Genomic DNA, 25148 nt, shown 5'->3' with positions numbered 1-25148 from the left:
GAAACTTTATCCTCCACATATGTCAGAATTCATCACCTAAGAATATGGACATTGTCCTATATAACCATCAGTACACCTAAGAAAATTAATAATAATTCCATAATATCAAATAGCCCCAACTGTTGCAAGAATGTCATCTGTTGTATTTTTATTGTGGTAAAACATCCATCACAGTTACCATTTTAACACTGTTAATTGTACCTTTCAGTGGCATTAAGTACATTCACATTTTTGTGCAACTATCACCACCATCCATCTTTCCAAAGCAGAACTGTTCCCTTTGGGCAACAACCCCTCATTCCTCCTCTCCCCAGCTCCTGGCAACCACCATTCTGCTCTGTCTCTACACACTTTGACTACTCTAGGTACCATATGTAGGTGGAATCATACAATATTTGTCCTTTTGTGTCTGGCTTATTTCACTTACCATAATGTCTTCAAGGTCCATCCACAATGTAGCACATGTAAGAATTTCCTTCCTTTTTAAAGCTGAATAATATTCCATTTAACATATGTATTACATTTTGTTTATTCATTCATCCATTGATGTCCACTTGGGTTTCTTTTACCTTTTGACAGCAGTATATTAACTACTGCTGCTATGAATATTGAATATACAAATACGTGTTCAAGTCTCTGCTTTCATTTCTTTTGGGGATATATCCAGATGTGAGATTGCTGGATCCTATGGTAATTCTGTTTATTTTTTGTGGATTTACCATATTGTTTTCTACAGAGGTTTCACTATTTACATTCTCATCAGCAATAGTTTCAATTTCTACACATCCTTACCAACACTTTTTATTCCCATTTTTTAAAATAATAGTCATTGTAATCAGTATGATCTCATTGAATTTTTTTTTAACACCAAAAACATTATGTACTGGGGTCATTGAAGTTTTGATATGCATTTCCCTAATGATTAGTGATGTATTCATCAGTGATTATCAATCAGTTGTGTATCTTCCTTGAAAAATATATTTAAAAAAAAAAAATTTTAAAAAACCCACAAAAATATATTTTCAAGTTCTTTGTCCACTTTTAATCTAGTTGTATTTTTTTGTTGTTATTGAGTTGTAGTTCTTTATGTATTCTGTATATCAATCCCTTATCAGATATATGATTTGCAAGTATTTTCTCCAATCCTGTGGTTGCCTTTTCATTCTGTTGGTTGTATCCTTTGATACATAGAAGTTTTTAATTAGGCTATAGTCCAATTTATATTTTTTTATTTTATTGCCTGTTGGTGGCTACTAGAAAAGTTAAAACTACATGTGACTTATATTATACTTCTGTTGAATAGTGCTGTCCTGAAAGTTTGATTAGATTCACTTTGGGCAAGAATACATTATATATTCTTGATTATATCATCAGCTATATGGGCTCATGGCCACACAAGCATACAGAAGAAAATTTAGAAATTTCACTGAGTGGTTCTCTCCTACTTAGCTACTGTAATGTATAATATGACTAGCTGTCCCATCTGGAGCCTAAATGAATTTCACATTCTTCTGAAGAAAAGTGGGCAGGAGTGCCAGGAGCTGATTTGGCTAAAGGAAGAGGGAAGGTGTTTTTTCTCAGGCACCTGGAGAAACAGGGAGATCAGAAGAAAGCAAGGTGTCTATCCTGGATATTTATGACGATCTTAGTTCTAGAGACTGAAGCAGAAACTGAAGGATATGAATTCACAATCAATGCTATGAGGCAGAGGAATGCAAACAGAGGTGCTACCTTGGCATCCAGGGAAAAGTGCCCTACCCACGTGGTCTTCTCCACCTCACATAGCAGTCCTCACCAGCAGGACTTTAACCTGGAAAGACTCGAAGCATGGGGCATCTTTGGCACCATGGAAATTTGTAGGTCTGGGAGCCCTGAGACATTGGCATAGACCAGTGTGGTCACAGAAAAAAAGAAGTGGGGACAGAGATGAAAAACAAGAGAGAGGTTCTCGAGTGCATGAGAGACTCCCCTGGGAAGTCTCCAAAACACTGGAGTAAAGGGTTACTGTCAGTAACAATACGGGAATGGAGAGCTGGGTAAGCTTCAGGGACAGTTACAGTGGAAACGACTGGCTCATTTGAGTGCTACAGGTTACTTAAACAACTGTGAGGAAGGAGGACAGGGAAGGTAAAGCATGGAGTGCTTTCTTCCTGTTGCAGACTTGAAGAGGTCAAGGGCTAAAATGGCCAAGAGTTAGCTGAACTCCCCTCCCTAGGAGAGTTATGGATTCAAGATTTGACTCTTTGATGATTATCCTTACTGTTTATCTGTAGATGTTGGTTTCTCTAAGAGAGCTAAGAAGGTTTAATGATAATTTTAAAGGTATTCTGGTGACTTCCTGGTGGCCCAGTGGTTAAGACTCCACACTCCCACTGCAGAGCCATGGGTTGGATCCCTGGATGGGGAGCTAAGATCCCACATGCTGCATGAAGCAACCAAAACAAAAAAAGGGAAAAGAAATGAAAAATTATACTGGTAAATAATATCATCTCACAAATTATTTACAGCTGCAAAGGAAAAACATATATCTTAAAGTTACCATTTTAACCACATGATCAAATTTAGCATCACCACTAGTCAAATAATCTGATATTATATATCTCCTGCTGAGATACATTATGAAGTACACATCATCACATATAATGGACTCCAGCTAGGTCCTTTTCATTATATGTTAGATTCACTTTGGGCAAGAATACATTATATATAAGGGATGCCAGCTAGGTCTTCAGGTTTATTCCCCTTATAGATACAGAGAGATGCTACTGACCCAGGAAAGACCCATGGACCCAAGGATCTGAGAGATCAGAGGAGGAATATTATGCACAAAGATACAAAATCCTAAACCGTACAGTTTCTAAAAGAAAACACAGGAGAAAAACTTTGCAATCTCAGGGTATGAAAATATTTCTTAGTATACACAAAAGATAAAACAAAAAGTTAATAGATTGGGGTTAATTAAAAATTTTATATGCTCCTCTTTAAGCTGTCTTTAAACTGATACTGTTTTTAAAAATGAAAAGTTATGCCACAGTACAGGAAAAATATTTGTAGCACACATATATAGCAAAGGACTTATACTCAGATAATATAAAGAACATGTACAAATCAATAATAAAAATATGAAGAATGCAATTTTAAAATGGTCAAAAACTGTAGCAGCATTTCATGAAAGAAGGTTATGAATGGCCAATAACCACATAAAAATGCTCCACAGCATTAATTGTTGGTAATTAAAATCATAATGGTATACCATTACACACCCATTAGAATAGGAAAAAATTTAAAAAGACTGACCGTATCGACCATTGACAAGGATGTGGATTAACTGGAACTCTTCTATAATACTACTGGGGATGTAAAATGGTACAGTCACTTTGAAAAAGAATGTAGCAATTTTTTAAAATGTTAAACATACACCTGTCATTTGGTCAAATCATTGAACTCCTGTTTATCCAAGAGAATTAAAGCAAACATGGAAGTTTGTACATGAATATTCACAGCAGCTTTAATCATAATAGCCCCAAAGAAAAAGCAACTTAAATGTCTCTCAACAAGGAAACAGATAAAATGTCAGGTACTCATACAATGGAATACTACTCAGCAATTTAAAAAGTAAAAACTTTGATATGCCAATAAGATGGATGAATCTCAAAATAGATTATCTTAATGAAAAAAGGCAGACACAAAAGAGAATATATCATAAAACTCTATTTATACAGAATTTTGGAAAACGTAAACTTCCCTACAGTGACAGAAAAGAGATCAGTGTTTCCGTGGGGCTAGGGACAGAGGGAAGGATGTTCTGCAAATATGTCTAAGGAAACTTTTAGGGGAGCCTGGACATGTCCTGGGCTTCCCAGGTGGTGCTAGTGGTAAAGAACCCGCCTGCCAGCGCAGGAGACATAAGAGACACAGGTTTGACCCCCGGATCAGGAAGATCTGCTGGAGGAAGGCGTGGCAACCCACTCCAATATTCTTGCTTGGGAAATCCCATGGAAAGAGGAGCCTGGTGGGCTACAGTACATGGGGTCCCAAAAAGAGTCAGACAGGACTGAAGCAACTTAGCATGCACGCATGCAAGCACGGACATGTCCTATAGTTTGATTGTGATCATGGTTTCCCAAGGGTATGCATCTGTCAAAATTCATTAAACTGTATAAATTTTCAACCTGGCAAAGAGAGAGTTAAGGAAGAGAGGGGAGTTGGAAGCTAAGAGTCCCTCATATCCCCAGGGAAATTCAAAGATCTTTTTCCTTGGGTGGGAGGGGGATGGACTGAGAGCCAGATAACTATAGTCAGAGGAAGAGAGACCATCTCTGCCCATAAGGGTCACTCAACAGTGATCGTCCAAACCCTTGTGAACCCTGCACACATCTTTCCTGCCTGGAAGGCTTTCCTCTTTCCAGCTACATTTATCTCTTCTTCTAAGACTCTCTTCCTCCAAGAATTATTTTCTATTTATTCCCAAACAATCTTCATTCATAGCATGATTTCCACTAAATCATCTCTATTTCCTTTCACAGTTAGCTGTTGCCCATAGCTGTATATACTTTCTGAGTCATATATTACTAAGCATTGGCAAGGAGGTGGGGAAATCAGACCCTCATCCATAGCTGGTATAGCCATTCTGAAGAAGAATTGAGTACCTTAAAATCTACCAAGCCCACTACTATGTATACCTGGAGGGAAATTCCTCCTAGGGAACACAAGGAGATGTGCCTAAGGAAGTTCATTGCCTCAGTGTTGGGGACCACCTAGATGTCCATCTCTAATGCACGGACAAGTAAAATGTTGGTGTATGCATACAGAAGCATAATGAACCAAATATACAGAAACCTGGATTGATCTCAAGAACAGAATTGAGAGAAAAAAATAAAAAGATTTATAGTCCAATTCATTTATGTATTACACACCCACATAAAACAGCCTTGTGTACTTTTGTTAGTTGCTCATATATATAAATAAACATGTGTCAGATGTATTGGAAGGACTATATTAAATATATTAGAGTAGATGCCTATGGGAGGAGGGCAGGGAGATTGGGAATGATGGGTGAAGGGAAAACACATTAAAATTAATTTTTTTCTTGAAAAGAAAGGCCATTCCACGGATAGATGATGATATTCCATGAACTGAGGATGAGATCAACTCAAGCATGTACACTTGAATCCCAAAGGATACAAGAAAGAAAAAAATAGAGATAGATAGATAAATAGGTAGATGGATGATAAATAGACAGGTAGGTAGGTAGATGGATAGACTTTGCCATTCACATTAAAAATGAATGAACTGACTGTTCCCTGGTGTGGTGTATTAGTTTCCTATTGCTGCTGTAAGTTCCACAATTTTAGTGGCTTAAAACAACATGAATTATTGTTGCACAGCTCTGTAGGTAAGAAGTCAACCACAGGTCTCACTGGGCAAAAATCAAAGTGTCAGCAGGGCTGCATTCCTTTCTGGAGGCTCTAAGGGAAACTCGTTCACTTGACTTTCCCAGTGTGTAGGAATCACCCCCATTACTTGACTCATGGCCCTCTTCCTCCACCTCCAGTAAGGGCAGGCCTAGTTTTTCTTACATGTCCTTCTCCTACCCTGATCTTCTCTTCTGCCAGCCTCTTTCACTTTCAGAATTGTTGAGATTACACAGAGTCCACCTGGATACTCCAGAAACATCTGCCTATCTTAAAGTTGTGTGACTAATCCCTCAATGCCACATAAGTTAACACATTCACAGGTTTTAGGGATTCACAGGCTCCATGTGGACATTTTGGGATCCATTATTCTGCCTACCACAACTGAGCATACAGCAAATCATGATACCCATAAAACTACATATCCTTTGTTATTGTAAGTCAGTTACTCAGCTAAACAACAAAACAAAAGCAAAACAAAAGTGTGCTGAGTCCTACTATATGCCAGATCCCTGTGGTAAGAGCTGAGGCTGGAATAGGGATTGGAAATTTGATGATTTCTTCCTCCCTTTCAAACAAAATCCCCATCTGGCTTATTTTAGCAAAGGGATAAATAAGAAGTAATCTGCTTAAACCATTCTCATTACATTGTAAATGACAGGCCTGCTAGAAGAGACATTTGTATTGTTTTTTAAAGGAGAACCCTAACCCAGGGCTTCTTAACCTTTAATGAGCATACAGATCACACAGGAATCTTGTCAAATGCAGTTATGATCCAGTAGGTCTGGCATGAGGCCTGAGACTCTGCTTTTTGACAAGCTCCCTCCCAGGCAATGCTGATGCTGCCTGTCCAGGTTGGCAGTTGAAGGAGCATAGCTCTAACTCAGATAAAGCTCAGTTGACTTTGCCACCAGTCTATCCTTATGCAGAGTTTGCCGGAAGGCAAAAGGTTATGGTAGCTGTTCAATTTGCTAAAACATCACACTTTGTCAATGACAAAACACCTATAGCAGAGGGGACAACTCTGCCTATTGGTAATAGCCTTGATTTCCTGCCAAGGTTTCTGACCAAGACACATTTATCCCCAAATATGGAACATACTGTTTACAACTCTTGATATAAGAGTGAGTTGCTTGTCTCCTGTTGACCAAGACTTCCAATATCCAAGGCTGACATGCCACCCTCCACTCCAGACAGTGACCTAGTGACTCAGTACCTGAATTCATACCTATTGTCAGAATTTTAAAAGATTTGAGCTATTTAAAGATTCCCTAGACAAGGGAATAAAGGCTGATTAAGATTCAAAATTATCCATTGAATAGGATTGAGCTTTTGCATATTAGCTCCTTTGGGGCCATGGGGAGAGATGAGCAGGAAGCAACAGAATCTCTACAGATAACTTGGATCATCTTGATAGGGACCTCTGACCAGTGACAATGAAGTTCAGGGACCAGTGAGAGGACATATGAGGGCATCAAGGGAATTGATACTGTAATTTGTTAGGTGAAAGAATACAGCATGCTCCTATATATACCACATGGCTACTCCTGATTTCTGAGCTCAGCAATAGGACTTCAGGGAATACTTCTCAACATTGATGCACTTGGATGTCCTCTGACCTAAAATTTTCCCAAATCTTTTTTTGTTTTTTTTGGACCTCAGAAAGAGATCACTTTGGGGAAACGAAGCAGATCCATACCTGCAGTTCCATTCCTTCCCTTTGAAGATAGCTAGGTCCATCTCATCCTCTTGGCAGAGTGCTGTTATATTGTTTCTCCAAGGCCTCCTTGAGGAGCCTCCATTGTGTCTTCTCTCTAGGCCCCCTTCCCACCTTATTCTGGGTGGGTAATTGCTAAAGGCTCTCTTGTGACCCACCCTCAGCATTCGTCCAAGTATTAAAATACAGAATTTTACCCCTGGCAGCAGCTTCTAAGACACAGTATAATATCCATCACTGTATGGATAAAGAAAAGGAAGTCTGCAGAAGGGAAATAAATAGATCAAGACTGGAGAGGCAGTTCATGACAGAGTCTATATCCAAACCTAGTCACAGAGATCTGGTGACCTGTTTGAGGTCATATGGCCAGTTGATGACAATGCTGGAATGAGAACCCAACCCCAACTCCAAGAATTTTTTCCACTACAGCATCCTTCAACAAAACTAGAACACCCTTGCCCATTCCTGATGGGAGGACACCCCATTATTGATTCACTAACGTTTTTGAAGATATTCACCTTGAGGGCTGAGTGTCAAGGTAGGCTTTGGGAGAAAGGGTAAATTGTGCTACCAGGGAATGCTAGTGACCAAGTCTGGTCTTTTATATCATACCAGCCTTCCCACCTAAATCCACTTTTTTTTTTTTTTCATTTATTTTTATTAGTTGGAGGCTAATTACTTTACAATATTGTAGTGGATTTTGCCATACATTGACATGAATCAGCCATGGATTTACATGTGTTCCCCATCCCGATCCCCCCTCCCACCTCCCTCTCCATCCCATCCCTCTGGGTTTTCCCAGTGCACCAGCCCTGAGCACTTGTCTCATGCATCCAACCTGGGCTGGTGATCTTTTTCACCCTTGATAGTATACTTGTTTCAATGCTATTCTCTCAGAACATCCCACCCTCGCCTTCTCCCACAGAGTCCCAAAGTCTGTTCTGTACATCTGTGTCTCTTTCTCTGTTTTGCATATAGGGTTATCATTACCATCTTTCTAAATTCCATATATATGTGTTAGTATACTGTATTGGTCTTTATCTTCCTGGCTTACTCCACTTTGTATAATGGGCTCCAGTTTCATCCATCTCATTAGAACTGATTCAAATGAATTCTTTTTAATGGCTGAGTAATATTCCATTGTGTATATGTACCATAGCTTCCTTATCCATTCATCTGCTGATGGGCATATAGGTTGCTTCCATGTCCTGGCTATTATAAACAGTGCTGCGATGAACATTGGGGTGCACGTGTCTCTTCAGATCTGGTTTCCTCGGTGTGTATGCCCGGGAGTGGGATTGCTGGGTCATATGGCAGTTCTGATTCCAGTTTTTTAAGAAATCTCCACACTGTTCTCCATAGTGGCTGTACTAGTTTGCATTCCCACCAACAGTGTAAGAGGGTTCCCTTTTCTCCACACCCTCTCCAGCATTTATTGCTTGTAGACTTTTGGATAGCAGCCATCCTGACTGGCGTGTAATGGTACCTCATTGTGGTTTTGATTTGCATTTCTCTGATAATGAGTGATGTTGAGCATCTTTTCATGTGTTTGTTAGCCATCTGTATGTCTTCTTTGGAGAAATGTTTGCTTAAATCTTTGGCCCATTTTTTGATTGGTCATTTATTTTTCTGGAATTGAGCTGCAGGAGTTGCTTGTATATTTTTGAGATTAATCCTTTGTCTGTTGCTTCATTTGCTATTATTTTCTCCCAATCTGAGGGCTGTCTTTTCACCTTGCTTATAGTTTCCTTTGTTGTGCAAAAGCTTTTAAGTTTAATTAGGTCCCATTTATTTTTGCTTTTATTTCCAATATTCTGGGAGGTGGGTCATAGAGGATCTTGCTGTGATTTATGTCGGAGAGGGTTTTGCGTATGTTCTCCTCTAGGAGTTTTATAGTTTCTGGTCTTACATTTAGATCTTTAATCCATTTTGAGTTTATTTTTGTGTATGGTGCTAGAAAGTGTTCTAGTTTCATTCTTTTACAAGTGGTTGACCAGTTTTCCCAGCACCACTTGCTAAAGAGGTTGTCTTTTTTCCATTGTATATTCTTACCTCCTTTGTTGAAGACAAGGTGTCCATAGGTACGTGGATTTATCTCTGGGCTTTCTATTTTGTTCCATTGATTTATATTTCTGTCTTTGTGCCAGTACCATACTGTCTTGATGATTGTGGCTTTGTAGCAGAGCCTGAAATCAGGCAGGTTGATTCCTCCAGTTCCATTCTTCTTTCTCAAGATTGCTTTGACTATTCGAGGTTTTTTGTATTTCCATACAAATTGTGAAATTATTTGTTCTAGTTCTCTGAAAAATACTGTTGGTAGCTTGATAAGGATTGCACTGAATCTATAGATTGCTTTGAGTAGTATAGCCATTTTCACAATATTGATTCTTCCAATCCATGAACACGGTATATTTCTCCATCTATTTGTGTCCTCTTTGATTTCTTTCATCAGTATTTTATAGTTTTCTATATATAGGTCTTTTGTTTCTTTAGGTAGATATACTACTAAGTATTTTATTCTTTTTATTGCAATGGTGAATGGTATTTTTTCCTTAATTTCTCTTTCTGTTTTCTCATTGTTAGTGTATAGGAATGCAAGGGATTTCTGTGTGTTAATTTTATATCCTGCAGTTTTACTATATTCATTGATTAGCTCTAGTAATTTTCTGGCAGAGTTTTTAGGGTTTTCTATGTAGAGGATCTTGTCATCTGCAAACAGTGAGAGTTTCACTTCTTCTTTTCCTATCTGGATTCTTTTTATTTCTTTTCCTGCTCTGATTGCCATGGCCAAAACTATGTTGAATAGTAGTGGTGAGAGTGGGCACCCTTGTCTTGTTCCTGACTTTAGGGGAAATGCTTTCAATTTTTTACCATTGAGGATAATGTTTGCTGTGAGTTTGTCATATATAGCTTTTAATATGTTGAGGTATGTTCCTTCTATTCCTGCTTTCTGGAGAGTTTTTATTATAAATGGGTGTTGAATTTTGTCAAAGGCTTTTTCTGCATCTATTGAGATAATCATATGGTTTTTACCTTTCAATTTGTTAATGTGGTGTATTACATTGATTGATTTGCAGATATTAAAGAATCCTTGCATTCCTGGGATAAAGCCCACTTGGTCATGATGTATGATCTTTCCTAAATCCACTTTTATGGCTTACACTTTTTTATTCTTTTCCTACCCAATCCCCCTCTCTGGCCATGTGTAATTACTATCTTGCTATTTCAAGTTTCTCTCCAGCTGGGTAAGTCTTCACATAGGTTTTTCTCTTTGATTTCATCTCATCTGCCTGGGGGAGGAGGGGTGGAGGGAGCAGCTTACCTTCCCACTGCTCTGTTCACCTCTCACTCATTTCTTCCCAGCTCTCCACTTCGCCACTTTCTACTTCCCATTCCCTCTCTCCCTTCCATTTCTCTTGAAATCATGGGCCCTGAATTTCATGCCCCCACCAAAATAGATGGCTTCCCTCCCTCTGCTCAAGGGGTGGGGGTGCACTGTGAAAACCCCAAATGCCATCTTTCATCTCTCTTATTTCCTATTTTCAGCACATATCCTATTTTTAGCTGCCTCCTTCTTAGCAGATTGACACAGCACTCTGTTTGGTTCCCAGAATAAATGCAATTCAAGAATGAGCGGCAAGTCCAGCCTCCCAGAATCCTCTGTAGGCAGGCATTTGCTAGGACTGTTGCTGCCAGCACTGGAGAAGCGTCTCTACTGGCATCTGTGCTTCTCAGAGCCCATCTTTTGCTGTCCTGGAAACTCCTTCCATACAGGATTTTCTTCCTAGCAGATTTCCCTTCCTGATCATGTAAGCACCAAGCTTTAATGTAAAGATGCTTTTATTTCCCTAGCATACACTGACTACACTATAAAAGATACTTAAGAAATACTTGTTGGGTGAATGAATGCTGGCACATTAATAACAGATCATCACTGAGCTTATAGGAAGTCAATTTGGAATTATAGCTGATCCACAAGGTGAACAATACATATTAGAATTCACATTTTAAAAATAAAAACCAATTTCATATTACATCCAATATTGCTGATATCTCCAAATCATTATAAACCTGAATGAAGGAACAACATTTACAAAGCAACTTCTACTATCAAGACCTGTACCTTGCTTAAATGATTTCATTTATTCTACAACCTCTGAAATAGATACTATTATCCCCATTTGGGGGTAATAAAACCAAGACTCAAGTAGGTGAGCAACTTGGTCTTGATAACAGAAAGAGTAAGTGGATTCAACCCAAGTCTAGCTGCCTTCAAAACTCGCTTTAAAAACTGAGAGAGGGTAAGAAAAAAAAAAAACAAAACTGAGAGAGGACTTGGGGGCCTTTGAACACAACATCTGAGGTAGCACGTGTTAATACCTTCTGGTTCAGCCTGTGTCCACTTGTCTGTTTCCCTCATGCTTGGCACATAGTAGGTGCTCAAGCAAATTATCTGTTGAATTACATTACTGAATGTACCATTTAGATTCAGTTTCTTAACCTGGTATCATTCTAATTTTCTGGGCTTGACATAGACACTTTTGAAGAAACTCACTATCAAGCTCTGGAGGGTTATCAGATGGGGACACACAAGCCAAAGTTTTCTGTCTTCATAAAGGAAAATGGGCATGGGATGAAAACCTAGCAGGCAGGATTCAGGTTAGAACTAAAGGAAACACTGAAAGACACTGGGCCAGACCATGAAGAAGACAAAATATTTTGTCTGCAGAACCCCATCTTTCTGGGATGAGTCAGATTCCTGCCTTCTGGGAAGGCTCTATTTCTGAGGGTCTACAGAGGCACCAGAAGTCGCTTTTGTGCAATTGTGGCAACAATAGGAAGAGTCTGCCACTGAAACTGCCCTCATTCAATGGCATCCTCTTCACAGTAATATGGCGTTGTCAGTTCCCTTGATTGCTCTCTGATGCATAGCTTTAATTGTATCCTTGCTTTTATGTAGAGAATAGAATCATGTTCCCAAGAGGATAGCTGGGCAAATCCACTGCCAGGCTCAAATGCAAATAGGAGCCTGCAGAAATTGCTGCTTCATGGGTGGGCATAGGAGAAAGGAGATGAGGGAGGACAGCTATCCTGGAAGATTTGGGGTTTATGCATGAAAGGATCACTGTCCCCCTTTACCTCTACTAAGAGTACAAACAGCAGAATGTTATTCATAGGAAACTGCCTGGAAATCACATAGGAAACATCCTATGCATAGGAAATTGCCTGTGGAGGAGGGTTTGTGTGTGCTGAAAAGCTATCATCCTCCCAAAAAGCTGTCCCTCATCCACACTGGAGCTTCTGTGGCCTAATATCACTGTTGACATAATTATCTATTGCCTTCCTCAATTTTACACGTATTGCTATGCAATTGAGATCATACTGTACATACAGTTTGCAATCTGCTTTTTTCATTTAATATTATAGTTAATAAGCCTTGGAGGGTGGGAAAGTTTGGTAAAATCCAGCCATTTTATAGTTGGCAGTGATAACAGGCAGAAATAGCAACAACAACCAGCACTGTGGTTCAGATCCTGGGAGCTGGACTAGTCCTGTCCCACCAGTGGAAGGGTTTAGCTGTTTATACAACCTCATGAGGCAGTGGGCAGTGGTTGGCTCTAGGAGTTTTAATTAAAGGAGTTTTGTTTTGTTTTAATCTGCTCTTATTTTCCCCCCAAATTTCATAATAAACCAGTATCATTTTTATAGTCAGAAAAAATTATTTTAAGTGTTTCTTCTTTGTGCTGCCAGGAAAGCAGCAAGGCATTAGATTCTGAATCAGCTACAGAAGAGCAAGCCACCCAAGCTCATCTCATCATGCCTTAGGCTCTTTATCTACAAAGTGGGACAATCACCCTAGACCCTCTCACAGTGGAGACTGTAACACCATTACTCTCATACAGAAAAGGTATGCAGGACGAGGTAAAGAGGTTAGCAGCCTGGATCTGGGAGGTGGCTGAGCCTTGTGGTCCACAGCTGCCCAAGCCTCCACACCCTTCTCCAACAAGCCTCTTAGAAGAACATTCATTCACCTTACTTAGGCTCATAACCTCCCAGTGTAGGCATCACTGAGAACAGACTGGAACTCAGTATCTTTAGACCCTGAAATAAGGAATCAAGCTCCTTTCTTGCCCCACTGCTCACTCACAGAGCTGACTAGTTCTTTAGGACCAGGAGACAAGAACCTAGGAACCAAAAAATGTTTAGGGGTCCACAAAAATATTTTCATATATTACTGTATCTGTCATATGCCGACAGAGTTGTAAAACATACTTTTTTTTTTTTTTAATGGTGGAAGGATGCCCACAAAAGCAAATGTACCTGAGCTTCACGAAAGTCATAATGTGATCCTGCTCAGCCTGTATCAGCTTCATATTTTCTGGACCCTACTATGAAATTATCAAGGTGGATTGTGGATCAGATTGCTGACCATTCCTCTCTATTCATCTTCTTTATCTTTCTGGTACAAAGGAAACAGAACTTGCGTGTGCATATTTCACATAACAAGTAACTAGAACGATGAGGTTAGACCGAGACCCCCACAGCAGAATTCGGCAGATGGAGACATATTTAGCAGAGAGCAGAAGAAATAGGGCTTTTAATTGCCCACACAAACAACCATTACAACACAGGAAAGACAAGAAGCCATAACTCTAGGAAATGACTTGGCATTTTCCCTTTTTTAAAAGAATGATTATCCCCTATTCCTTAGGATAAGGTTTCTGCAAAATGTGAACATACCCTTTAATAACTCTGATTCTTCTTTTCAAATTAGAGTTATAAATAAATAAGCACAATTTGCGAACCATTTGATTACGTCCCTGTACTTTCCCAAGATTCCCTAAGGAGGCACTTACACCAATTTCTGCATCATTAATATTTAAATAAAAATTCGAATTGAATTGTGGGGCAAAAAGGCATTTATGAAGCACATGTTTGGGCACAATGCAGCACGAGTTTCAGACTTAGGGAGCCAGTGGAACATCTGGTCCCTGCAGAGCTGCAACAGAATAATGCAGCAAAGAATTTTGAAAGGAGAGAATGCTGGTTTCAAGGGAGAAAGCCAGGGCAGAAACTCCCAGTTTTACTTAGAGTCTCTTATTCAGTAGCCACAAATACAGGGGCCACCATCAGGAACCAGGAAGTAAGCAAAACACACAGTTGAGCAGGCAACATCAAGTCACAAAGCCCAAGTCATTTTTAAAACATCAAGGAAAAGTTACTGTGCTTGAGACTTCCCTGGTAGTCCCTTGGTTAAGACTCCATGCTCTCAATGTATGAGGTCCTGGTTTGATTCTTGATCAGGGAGCTAGATCCCACATGCTGCAAGTAAGACCCTATGCAGCCAAATAAAATAAAATTTTTTAAAAAGTTACTGAACTCAAATCACCCCAAATACCTGTGATACAAAAAAAAAAAGAAAAAGAAAAAATTTAATTCCAAACACCTTGTTTAAAAAATGAGGTGACTTTTCAATACATCTTATTGAAAATGTCATTTTGTAATTTTGTTGTAATTTTCATTGGTAAACATTTATAGAGCTCGGCACTATGCCAAGAGGGTGTATACGACTGTTCAATAAGTCAGCCCTCAGGGGATTGTAATGTGTTTGGGAAACATAAGAAATACTAGATGTAAATGGATCACAGCAGTATGGGGCATACCTGCTGAATGACACCAGAACGGCCCTGCCTCTAACTTCTGTGCAGGAGCCAAGAGAAAGGCGAATCCTTAAGTGACTGACATGTCATTGAGGATCCAGTGGAAAGCAGATGGCATGCTCAAAGGATTTCACTGAAAGTTTAAGAAAATAATGATTGGAGTGTGGGCAGAGTTAAGCCAATTAATCACAGTGGCAAACAGGGCCAGCAGCAGGGAATGCTGGTATCACTCTTGGCCTGTAGGAGAAAGGCAAGGACCGGGGTCATGGGGCCCCATTGAGCAAGTGCTGGTGCCTGGAAAATGGGAGGCTCCACAGGAGCTGAGGACAGAAGCTCAGGATGGGGGTTGGGGAGTAAATCCCCAGCCTCTGGTCACCTGCTGGTGCCATCCACAGGCTCAACCAGAAACTGGAGGACAAGGGAGCATGGAGATGCAGTCATGGGGCACAGATTGGGAGACAAGAGTGGAGAATGGACATGGTGACAAGTGGAGACCAACCCAAGGCACAGGCTGGACACTTTACTATGGGCTTTGAGAGAGAGAGAAGAGTTCTTGGCATAGTAGTGGAAGGGGAAAGTCATCTTGGGCAGAGGAAGACATGCCCATATAGGAAATGGGAAACAATTTATCTTTCAGCCAAGAAATGTGTGCAAAATGCATTTTCTTGAGAATAGGCAGGCTGCAACATTCAGGAAGCTTGGAGGAACAGATATACAGAACTCGATCTTGGCACTATGACATCTGAGGTGGATAATTCTTTGTGCCTTGTAGGATGTTTAGCAGCATCCTTGGCCTCAGTAGCATTTCACTCTGAGTTGAGATAACCAGAAGTCTTCAGACATTGCCAAATGTCCTCTGCGTCCATGCTAAGTCCCTTCAGTTGTGTCAGACTCTTTGTGACCCTATGGACTGTAGCCCACCAGGCTCCTCTGTCCATGGGATTCTCTAGGCAAGAATACTGGAGTGGGTAGCCATGCCCTCCTCCAGGGAATCTTCCTGACCCAGGGATCAAACCCGCATTTCCTATGGCTCCTGCATTGGCAGCAGATTCCTTATCGCTGAGCCACTGGGGAAACCCAAATGTCCTCTAAGCAAATTTTCTCCCAATTGAGAACCACTGGGAAAAGAAAGGAAAGAGACTATAACCAGAAATCTGTTGAAACATGGGGCAGACAGGAGATTCTAAAGGCTTAGATCAACACAGAAATTAAGACAGACAAGAGAGGGACAAATGACACATACCCTGAAAAAGAGGAGCAGGTGGGCTATGTTAGGACAGGGGTGGGTGGTTGTGGGTAACTTCCAGGCATGCAGATTGGACAGCAGGTAGGATGACGTCTCCACTGACAGAACTGGGAAGGCCTGAGGATCATCTTAGGGAACGTGATATGTCTTCTGTGAACTCACTTGAAAGGAACCAGGTCGTTTAGATAAGGCACTGAGTTGAGAACGGAGACTAGGACAAAAGGCATAAATTTGAGTCATCCACACAGAGACAGACTTCTACTCTCCTATGGACAGAAGGAAAAGTAGAGAAAACTAAGGACTAAGGTTTTCTCTTTTCTTTTTTTCGGGGAGGGGGGATGTGGTGGGAAGGCATGGTGTGCCTATTTAGAAGAAAAATGTGGGATAGAAACAGAAGGCTCCACAGACAAGAAAACCAGGCAGTTTTCTGAGGTGGAAAATGGGCTGAAGTCCAGCTCCTGCCCCACTCGTCAGTTCCTTTGTCCTGAGGACTCTGCCTGATGTGAGCAACCACATTTTTCTAATGTACAGAGATGCCATGTAGGCTGGGGGTGGTACTGAGGAGACTCAAAGCTCCCACAGAAGTCAAGAGTGTCAAGAAGGGAAGAGCCTTGTTGGCCTCACCTCCCCAGTGGTTAATGGTCCTCTTTTATGTTTTCTTTTAATCATTCAAATATGTAAAGAAGTAGAATTTCCTAGGTGATAAGAATGACAAAGGTGACTTTTGCTTTGTTAATGAAGTGACTTTTGAAAGTCACCTAAGGATGTAAGCTGTTTACCAGAACTAGACATGTCATTAGAGAATTGGAAATTTCAGTCCCACTCCCCAGACCCCTGAGGAGGGGAAAGGGGCTAGAGGTTGAATCACTCACCTGTGGTGGGTAATAATTTTATCAAACACACCTATGTAATGAACGCTTCATAAAATCCCCAAAGGAGAGAGTTCAGAGAGCTTCCAGGCTGATGAACAAAAATGCATCCACATGCCATGGAGCTGGGCACCAGACTGCACAGGGACAAAAGCCTCTTTCTTCTGGGCCTCACTCTATGAATCTCTCATCTGACTGTTGATCTATATCCTTTAATATCCTTTGTAATGATCCTGATCAAGTGAGTAAACCGGTTTCTTGAGTTCTGTGAGCTGCTCTAGCAAACTAATTGAACCCAAGGGGAGGGTTGTTGGACCTGTGATTTATAGACAGTTGGTCAGAAGCACAGGTGACAACCTGAATTTGAAACTAACACCTGAATTGGAGGGTAGTCTTATGGGACTGAGCCCTTACTTGTGCAACCTCATGCTCTCTCTGGGTAGACAGCGTCAGAACTGAGTGAAACTGTAGGACACCCTACAGATGTAGATGGTGTCAGAGAACTGCTTGGTGGTGTGGAGGGGAAAACTGCATACATTGGAACTGGATGCAGAATGGTAGGCTACTGTAACAATATACCATAGACTGGGTGGCCTAAAAAAACAGAAATTTATTTATCCTGTCAGGAGAGTGTGTAATTTCCTCAGTTCAGTCTCACTGCAACAAAGATTTGAAACAATGGGCAAGTGTTACAGTTTGGTTATAGCTTAGAGTTTTATTCAGTAAACAGAGGATGGTGGAATAGCATCACCACCTCAATAGAAATGAATGAGCAAGTTGACTGAACAACAACAACAAAGGATAGTACACCCTCAAGGCTTGAGGATAGGCTCACTGTTAGGAAGGGGGAGTGTTTGTTTCACCTGAGGTTCTCACTCTGGTCTGCGGACTTTTCCTTTGTTTCTTTTTCATGGGCTTTCCCCCTTTGTCTGTTTTTTAGCTACTGCCAGTTTGAACTCCTTTTTCCTATTCTAGTTACCTAACACTCCCAGTTCTGGAGGCTGGGAAGTCAAAGATCAAAGCTCTGGCAGATTTGCTCCCTGTGAGAGCCCAAATCAAGGCTTACACACTGCAACCTTCTTGTTTGCCCTCACATGGCAAACAGTCTGAGCTCCGGTCCCTCCCTCTTCTAAAAAGGGCACTAATCCAGTCATGGGGCTCCACCTTCATGAGTTCACCTAATCACCTCCCAAAGGCCTACCTCCAAATATCATCACATCAGGGTTTAGGGCTTTATCTTATAGACTTAGGAAGACACAATATTCATTCTACAGCAACCAGCAAAAAGACTGAGAAGAAAGAGCTAATGAGGAAGGAGAAAAACCAAGAGAGTCTGATGTCCTGAAACCAAGCAATGGGTTTCAAGGATAAAAGAGTGATCAATAGGGTCAAATGCTGCCGATAGGTTGAACTGAGGCTAAGAGACAACTTTTAACATCATGTTATTTGAGAGCTGGACAAGTGTAGCTTCGGTGGAGAGATAGAATGAAAGCCTGAAATCAAGGAGATTCAAGAGAGGCTGAGAGGATAGAAACTAGAGGAAGTGAGTATAGACAACTCTTTTAAAGAACTCTGCAATAAGGGGAGCAGAGAAATGGGGCAAAGCTGGGGGAGAATACAATGGGAGAAATTATAGAATGTTGATGGGAATGAGGGGAAAATGAAATGATGAAAATATATATGGTCTACTCTCAACATTCAGAAAACTAAGATCATGGCATCTGATCCCATCACTTCATGGCAAATAGATGGGGAAACAGTGGAAACATGTCAGACTTTATTTTTTTGGACTCCAAAATCCCTGCAGATGGTGATTGCAGCCATGAAATTAAAAGATGCTTACTTCTTGGAAGGAAAGTTATGACCAACCTAGATAGCATATTAAAAAGCAGAGACATTACTTTGCCAACAAAGGTCCATCTAGTCAAGGTTTTGATTTTTTCAGTGGTCGTGTATGGATGTGAGAGTTGGACTGTGAAGAAAGCTGAGCACCGAAAAATTGATGTTTTTGAACTGTGGTGTTAGAGAAGACTCTTGAGAGACCCTTGGACTGCAAGGAGATCCAAACAGTCCATTCTAAAGAAGATCAGTCCTGGGTGTTCATTGGAAGGACTGATGCTGAAATATTTTGGCCACCTGATGCGAAGAACTGACTCATTGGAAAGGACCCTGATGCTCGGAGGGGTTGGGGGCAGGAGGAGAAGGGGACGACAGAGGATGAGATGGCTGGATGGCATCACCGACTCGACAGACATGAGTTTGAGTAAACTCCAGGAGTTGGTGATGGACAGGGAGGCCTGGCGTGCTGCGATTTATGGGGTCGCAAGGAGTCAGACACGACTGAGCGACTGAACTGAACTGAACTCTCAACTACACAGGAAAACAGAAACAGTGTGACTTATTTGATGAGTTTACTTTGAAAGATCTTATGGACTAATATCTGAAACATATTTTGTAAAGTATATGTAAGTTGTGAAACATAATAAACACCCCCAAAACCACCACCCACACCAAGAGCTAGACCACCATCAATCACATATGTCCATGTGCTCTTCTCTCTTGCATCCTCCTGCTTCTCTCTTAGAAGAAAGCAACTTTCCTCAATTTTATGATCATCATTTCCTTGTAAAGTCATATTCTATTGTACTTATTGTACAATTCTTATACTTACTCTGTGGTACACATTCTGTTGTACTTATTGACTGACTGATCTTCAACCTGGCCTCCTGCAGGCTGTCAGACCACTTTGGTCAGACAACAACATGAAATTACATTCTTACATTTAACCTCTCACACTGACATTTCATTTTTCATCTTCCAGCTCTAGCTTTGCTTGATCTACCCATTCTTCTGCACGAAGATCATTATTATTCAATCTTTTCTGTATAATTTACCCTGCATCAAAGCAGGAAAGACACATCACACTTTCTTCTCTTGTGCACCACAGAATGGACCCCAGGGACCACAGCATTTTTTTCTCCTGAAAGATGCACCTACAGCCCTCAAATCCCCAGCCTCCCTGTCCAATCCCAAGGCACACACTGCTCAGCAGATGCCTTCACCAGAATCTGGTGGTCCCTCCACAGAGGGAGCAGGAAAGAGGGTGATGGCCAGTGATTCTGTATCCTTTATCCCCTAATCTTGCCTGTGGACAAGTGGCCATCCTCAAGTCATCTAGAATTCTCCTGGTGTGCAAGGACCTGTAAGACCCTGACAAATGCCAACAGACTGGACCTGTCACAAACAGATGACAGCAGGCTCTGAACGTCCTCTGCTTTCAGAGGCTCCAGCTCCCCCACTTGCTCACCGATGCTTGAAATTGCTTTAAGGAGAGACAACAGTTTTCACTCATAATTGCAGAAACCTTTGAAGGCCCTGAATGAACTAACTCAATGATTTAGACCAGCGCACTGGTCTGAAAGATTAGATGACACAATGGGCACCTGAAAAATGGGTATGAAATGACAGATAAGGGTTATAGTAGAGAGCAAAAGGGCTTTTCTTGCTTCCTTGGGCGCTTAAAAAAGAAAAATCTTAAAATCACAAGACCTGGAGTCAAATTTGGTCTCACTGCCAGTGGTCTGTCAGACCACTGTAGGCATTTTACTCAATGTTTTAAGTCTGTCGCTTATTCCTAAAATGAAGGTGAATACCTACATCCTGAGTCACCGTGAGACTTTGAGGCCATTCTAAGCCTGAATATTTTCCTTCTTTCCCTGTTACCTTCAGCACCTCGAGCTCTGTTCTTGTCCACACCAGCTCCATCCCCCTCTCTGATCATTACAGAGGTTAAAAGGGAGAAGTCTGGAACACTGGATGTAAGTACAAACCCTAACCCTATCACTTGCTGTGATCTTGGGCAAGTTACTTGACTGCTCTGTGCTGTTTTCTCTGTAAAATGAAGATAATAAGGGTGTTTGCCTCATGGACTGACTGTAAGGATTGAGCGAGTTAAGACGTTTGAAAAAGGCGGGGGTGAGGGTGGGGGTGGGGGTGGTCACTGCAAGAAGCGTTTCTGACAACCGTTCCCCAGGGCTTCTCCTCACCTGCTCACTTTCCACAAGCCAAAGCAGCACTGAAAGCTCCTCCACTTCCGCTAACATTAAAAAAAAAAAAAAAAAAAGCCTGTAAATTGCTACACATTCCCCACGGTTTCTCAAAGACCCCAGCCTCATCCCTAAACCGCTAGGCCGTCTGTTCCTTCCGTCTGCTTCTCGGAAGCAGATCTAGGTCCCCCAGCCTGGCCCCGGCGAAACTTGGGGAGCCCAGACTCCTCTGGGGGCGATGGCGGAGGGGGCGGGGCGAGGGCCGCGGGGGCGCGGGAGGGGCAGGCGAGGCTCTGTGAGGTGGGGCCGGCCCCCGGCCCCGCGGTTGCCAGGCAGCGCAGTGGGCGTCGGCGTAGCCAGGCGAAGGCGAAGCGCTAACAAAGCCAGGTCCCACCGCACCTCTCCTGTGCTCCTGGCTGAGGCAGGTGCCGCCCTACGCCGCTCACATTCGGCTGCTTTCCGCCCTCCGGCCCGCCGAAGGTGCGAGGCGGTGGGTCTCTCTCCACACCTACCGCCTGAAGCCAGGCGCGAGGTGTCGCCTGGTGCCGGATAGCCCGCTTGGAGCGAGCCTCAGGTAGACACCCCGAGGGGAAGAGGGGGGAGGGGAGCACTCTGAACACCCCGACGGTGGCTCGGGTCTGAGGGAAGAGTCCGGCCCGATGGGCCCATCTGGATTCTGAAACCCTCCTGTTCACAGAGCCAAAAGAGGGGACTGCGATCTTTAGGAGAAGGTAACCATGGGTGTTTATTGCTCTTTACCCAAACTATATGTATACTTTGTACCCAGAACTACCATTTTATGATTTCTTACACGGGGGCAGTGATTTGGAAACACAACAAAATCTGGGATCAAATCCTCCCATTGACTGGCCAAACCCCGGCTTTTTCTTCTCTAACATGGATATAACAATACCTATGGAGGGAGTAAAACTGTGTCCAAAACAGGCCTGTATAGTCAAAGCTATGGTTGTTCCAGTAGTTATGTACAGATGTGAGAGTTGGACCATAAAGAAGGCTGAAGGCCAAAGAATTGATGCCTTTGAATAGTGGTGCTGGAGAAGACTGTTGAGAGTCCCTTGGACTGCAAGGAGATCAAACCAGTTAATCCTAAAGGAAATCAGTCCTGAATATTCATTGGGAGGACTGTTGCTGAAGCTGAAGCTCCAAGTCTTTGGCCACCTGATGCAAAGAGTTTACTGGAAAAGACCCTGATGCTAGAAAGATTGAGGGCAGAAGGAGAAGAGGGCAACAGAGGATGAGGTGGTTGGATGACATCACCAACTCAATGGACACGGATTTGAGCAAACTTTGGGAGATAATGGAGGAGAGGCAAGCCTGGAGTGCTGTGGTCCATGGGGTCGCAAAGAATCGGATATGACTTAGCCAACTGAACAAGAAAAATGAGGGGGTTGCCATGAGGACCAAAGGACATGACTAGTACTTTATATAAACTTCATTCATTTTCCTCATATATATTGAGTAATGACTGTATTCCAGGCACCAGATTAGGCATCGGGGATTCTATTGTTAGCAGAAAGTGACTATCCCTGCCCTCAAGCTTACAGTGTATTAGGAATAGCAGTTGTTCATCAAAAAAATCACACAAATAATCTAAAATTAGAGTCAAGTGTTGCCAAGGAGAGGTGAGTAAGGGATGCTCTGAGAGGGTATGAGGTAACAGAGAGAGGTCAGGGAAAACTGAGTTGAGACCTGAAGAACCTATGAAACAATGAGGAGTGTGTCCAGGCAAGGGTAACCATGTGTCCAAAAACCCGTCATCTATTGCAAACCCAAACAAATACATACAGTTCCTGGTCCTTGGTTCTAAGAGTTGTTCATAGACACTCCTGAGATTCTGGTGTCTGAAGCCTTTCATTCAGGTAACTGCAGACTTTTGTTTAAATTGTTGAAGCCCTGTTTAGCCCACACCAATAAAACCAAATGGGAAATTGCAAAAACAAATGTATATTTCATATTCAGTAAGACCTATGTTCTTTAGCATGTATGTGTTGGCCTGCCATTTCACATTGGGAGGTATAAGAGGAAATCTGTTGAATTTTAAGATTTGAGGAGGCAGGGCTGGGATGAATGGATAATTTAAGAAGGGCTTGCATACTGAGAGCTTTAAGAATGGAAAAGAACTTCACAAAGCACCGGAATAATGGAATGTTAAGATAGAATGGATCTTTTCCCATTATTTTTTATCAGATGTGAATAAATGATCCACAGTGCCCAAAAGAAAACACTGGTCTTCAGACTCCTTTCTACCCTAAGGAGCTATGATCCTAAGTCTCTGTGACTCAAAAGTGCATGGAAGTCCTGAGAGTCCAATGGGGACATGGGAGAGGACTTTGACCTGTCCCTCCTTCAGTGTTCACCATTTCTATGTGGTGTCACCATCTACCCAGTCATCAAAGCTTGAAGGAAATCACCCTAAACTTTTTTCTCTTCTCATTCATCTCTCCCAGTGGTTACCAAGTCCTGTATCTCCTGTCTCTCCCGTCCCTCCCAGTTGCAATTGTTTTTCAAGGCAAGGATGCTCTCCAGAGTTTTCCCCAAAGTGCTGCCATAGTCTCCTAAATGGGCTCCTTGCATAAGGCTTCACTCCACTCTCCTCAGTGCCTCTCTGCAGCTTTCAGTCAATGTGTGTTTCAGAGTCCAGCAAAGGGAAAGAAATCATACAACAATTTAACAAAGAAAGTTCAATGTAACAAATTTTTAACTATAATGGATTGGGATAATGGGAGATTGGTTAGCAAGACATAAAGATCCAAAGAGTACAGGAATCACAGATTCAGGAAGCCGTCACTACCCTTGAGATGGATCACCCAAGAAAGAGATGACCTCCTAAGGGTGTGTCACAGAGGGTGTGGCCACAGCTCATTAGGTGGCAGAGAAGTTGAGGTGCCAGGCAGCCAGAAATCCTCTGTCTGAGATGCCAAAGAAGCCGTGAAAAAGTGAAAGTACACTGGCTGTACTCTGCTGCAAACCTCCCAGGAGAGGTGCCAGAGGAAGCAGCCAGCCACTGGGCGCTGCTGACTGCTGTGTGCTGCAGCCATTGGGCATTTAAGAGATTGTATACTGCAGATGCTGGAGAAGCTGTGCTCTGTGGGATCCCCGCACTGGGGAAACTGCTCATTCCTGGAGCCTAGTGGGAAGAACTTGAGGAACCCAAGAGAGAAGTCCCTTCCTCCTCAAGTATCCCTCCAGCGCCCTCTACTGATAAAGCTTAACATTATGCCAGGCAGCGAAGGAGACCACACAAGTTTTTGATGAGGAGGCAGTGCGGGTGAATTTGGAGCAGAGGCAATCAGTTGAAAACTGGAGCGTAATGCGAACACCAAAATCTGTTTGAGTGACTCCAGTGCTTAAATCTTCTAGTAGCTCCCTTCTCCCCTTAAGATAAAGTTCGAAAGCCTTGCCATGGCAAACCAGGCCTCTTATATTCTGGTGTTGGGCTGTATTTTCATCCTTAGGCTCAACCATTCCCCCTTTTGCCACTCGGCTAGCCTCCATAATTACATTTCCCTGAACTCTCTCTGATTTTTGACACTTCTATACTTTTGTCTAGTCCTAGCCGCAGAGAAATCTCTCCTTGCTCTTATCAGGAACCTATTCTGTACCTGGCACTGTTCTGGGACTGGGAATGACAGCAGTAAACAAACCAGGCTTATCCAAGTCTCTGTTCAAATATCACTATTTTCTGACCACCTTATCTAGCCTTCAGATTAGTAAGATGCCTCATCAAGGAGTTTCTGTTCTTCTATATCTATATCTTGACACTTATTGTACCCTATTTTAATCACTGATTTTCCTGTTAGTCTCTCCTTTTGGCCTATGAGTGCTCTGAGGGCAGTGTGTGTGACTCATTTATTTCTGTATGCCAGTATTTATTTAGTGCTACTCCTGACACATAAGCTGTTATTGGATTAATTGTTTGCCCAGGATCACATAATTAGTCAAAGATAGGCCCAGGACCAGAGTCCTGGTCTCCTTTTTCATGGTCAGGGGGGTTCTTCCTTAGAGTTTGATCTGCCCTGTGGGGTCTCTGAAGGAGAGCAGCCCTGTATTTTGTGTTGGAAAAGCCAAATACAATGTTAATTATCATCAGGAATGGTAATGGAAAGAGGAGAGAAATGTAGCCTGATCTTTTGTTGAAAGCTATGATGCATTCACCCCTCATAGCCCTTGCTTA

At 42.1% G+C, this 25148-nt stretch overlaps 1 protein-coding gene across 2 annotated transcripts in view; it reads left to right on the top strand.

Annotated features, from left to right (window-relative positions):
* The first annotated feature begins 21283 nt into the window (after positions 1-21283).
* Positions 21284-25148, top strand: part of ROPN1 (rhophilin associated tail protein 1) — a 28342-nt gene continuing 24477 nt past the window's right edge. The window contains exon 1 of one of the 2 annotated variants that reach the window (XM_043474122.1): positions 21284-21527. The gene's annotated coding sequence lies outside the window, so the exon portion shown is untranslated. The remainder of the gene's footprint in view (positions 21528-25148) is intronic. The other variant, XM_043474123.1, reaches the window with a different exon arrangement.

The sequence above is a fragment of the Cervus canadensis genome, chromosome 7 (genome assembly GCF_019320065.1).
Source record: "Cervus canadensis isolate Bull #8, Minnesota chromosome 7, ASM1932006v1, whole genome shotgun sequence".
NCBI lineage: Eukaryota > Metazoa > Chordata > Mammalia > Artiodactyla > Cervidae > Cervus > Cervus canadensis.
The sequence above is the reverse complement of the archived record's forward strand: the minus strand, read 5'-3'. Positions and strand labels throughout refer to the sequence as shown.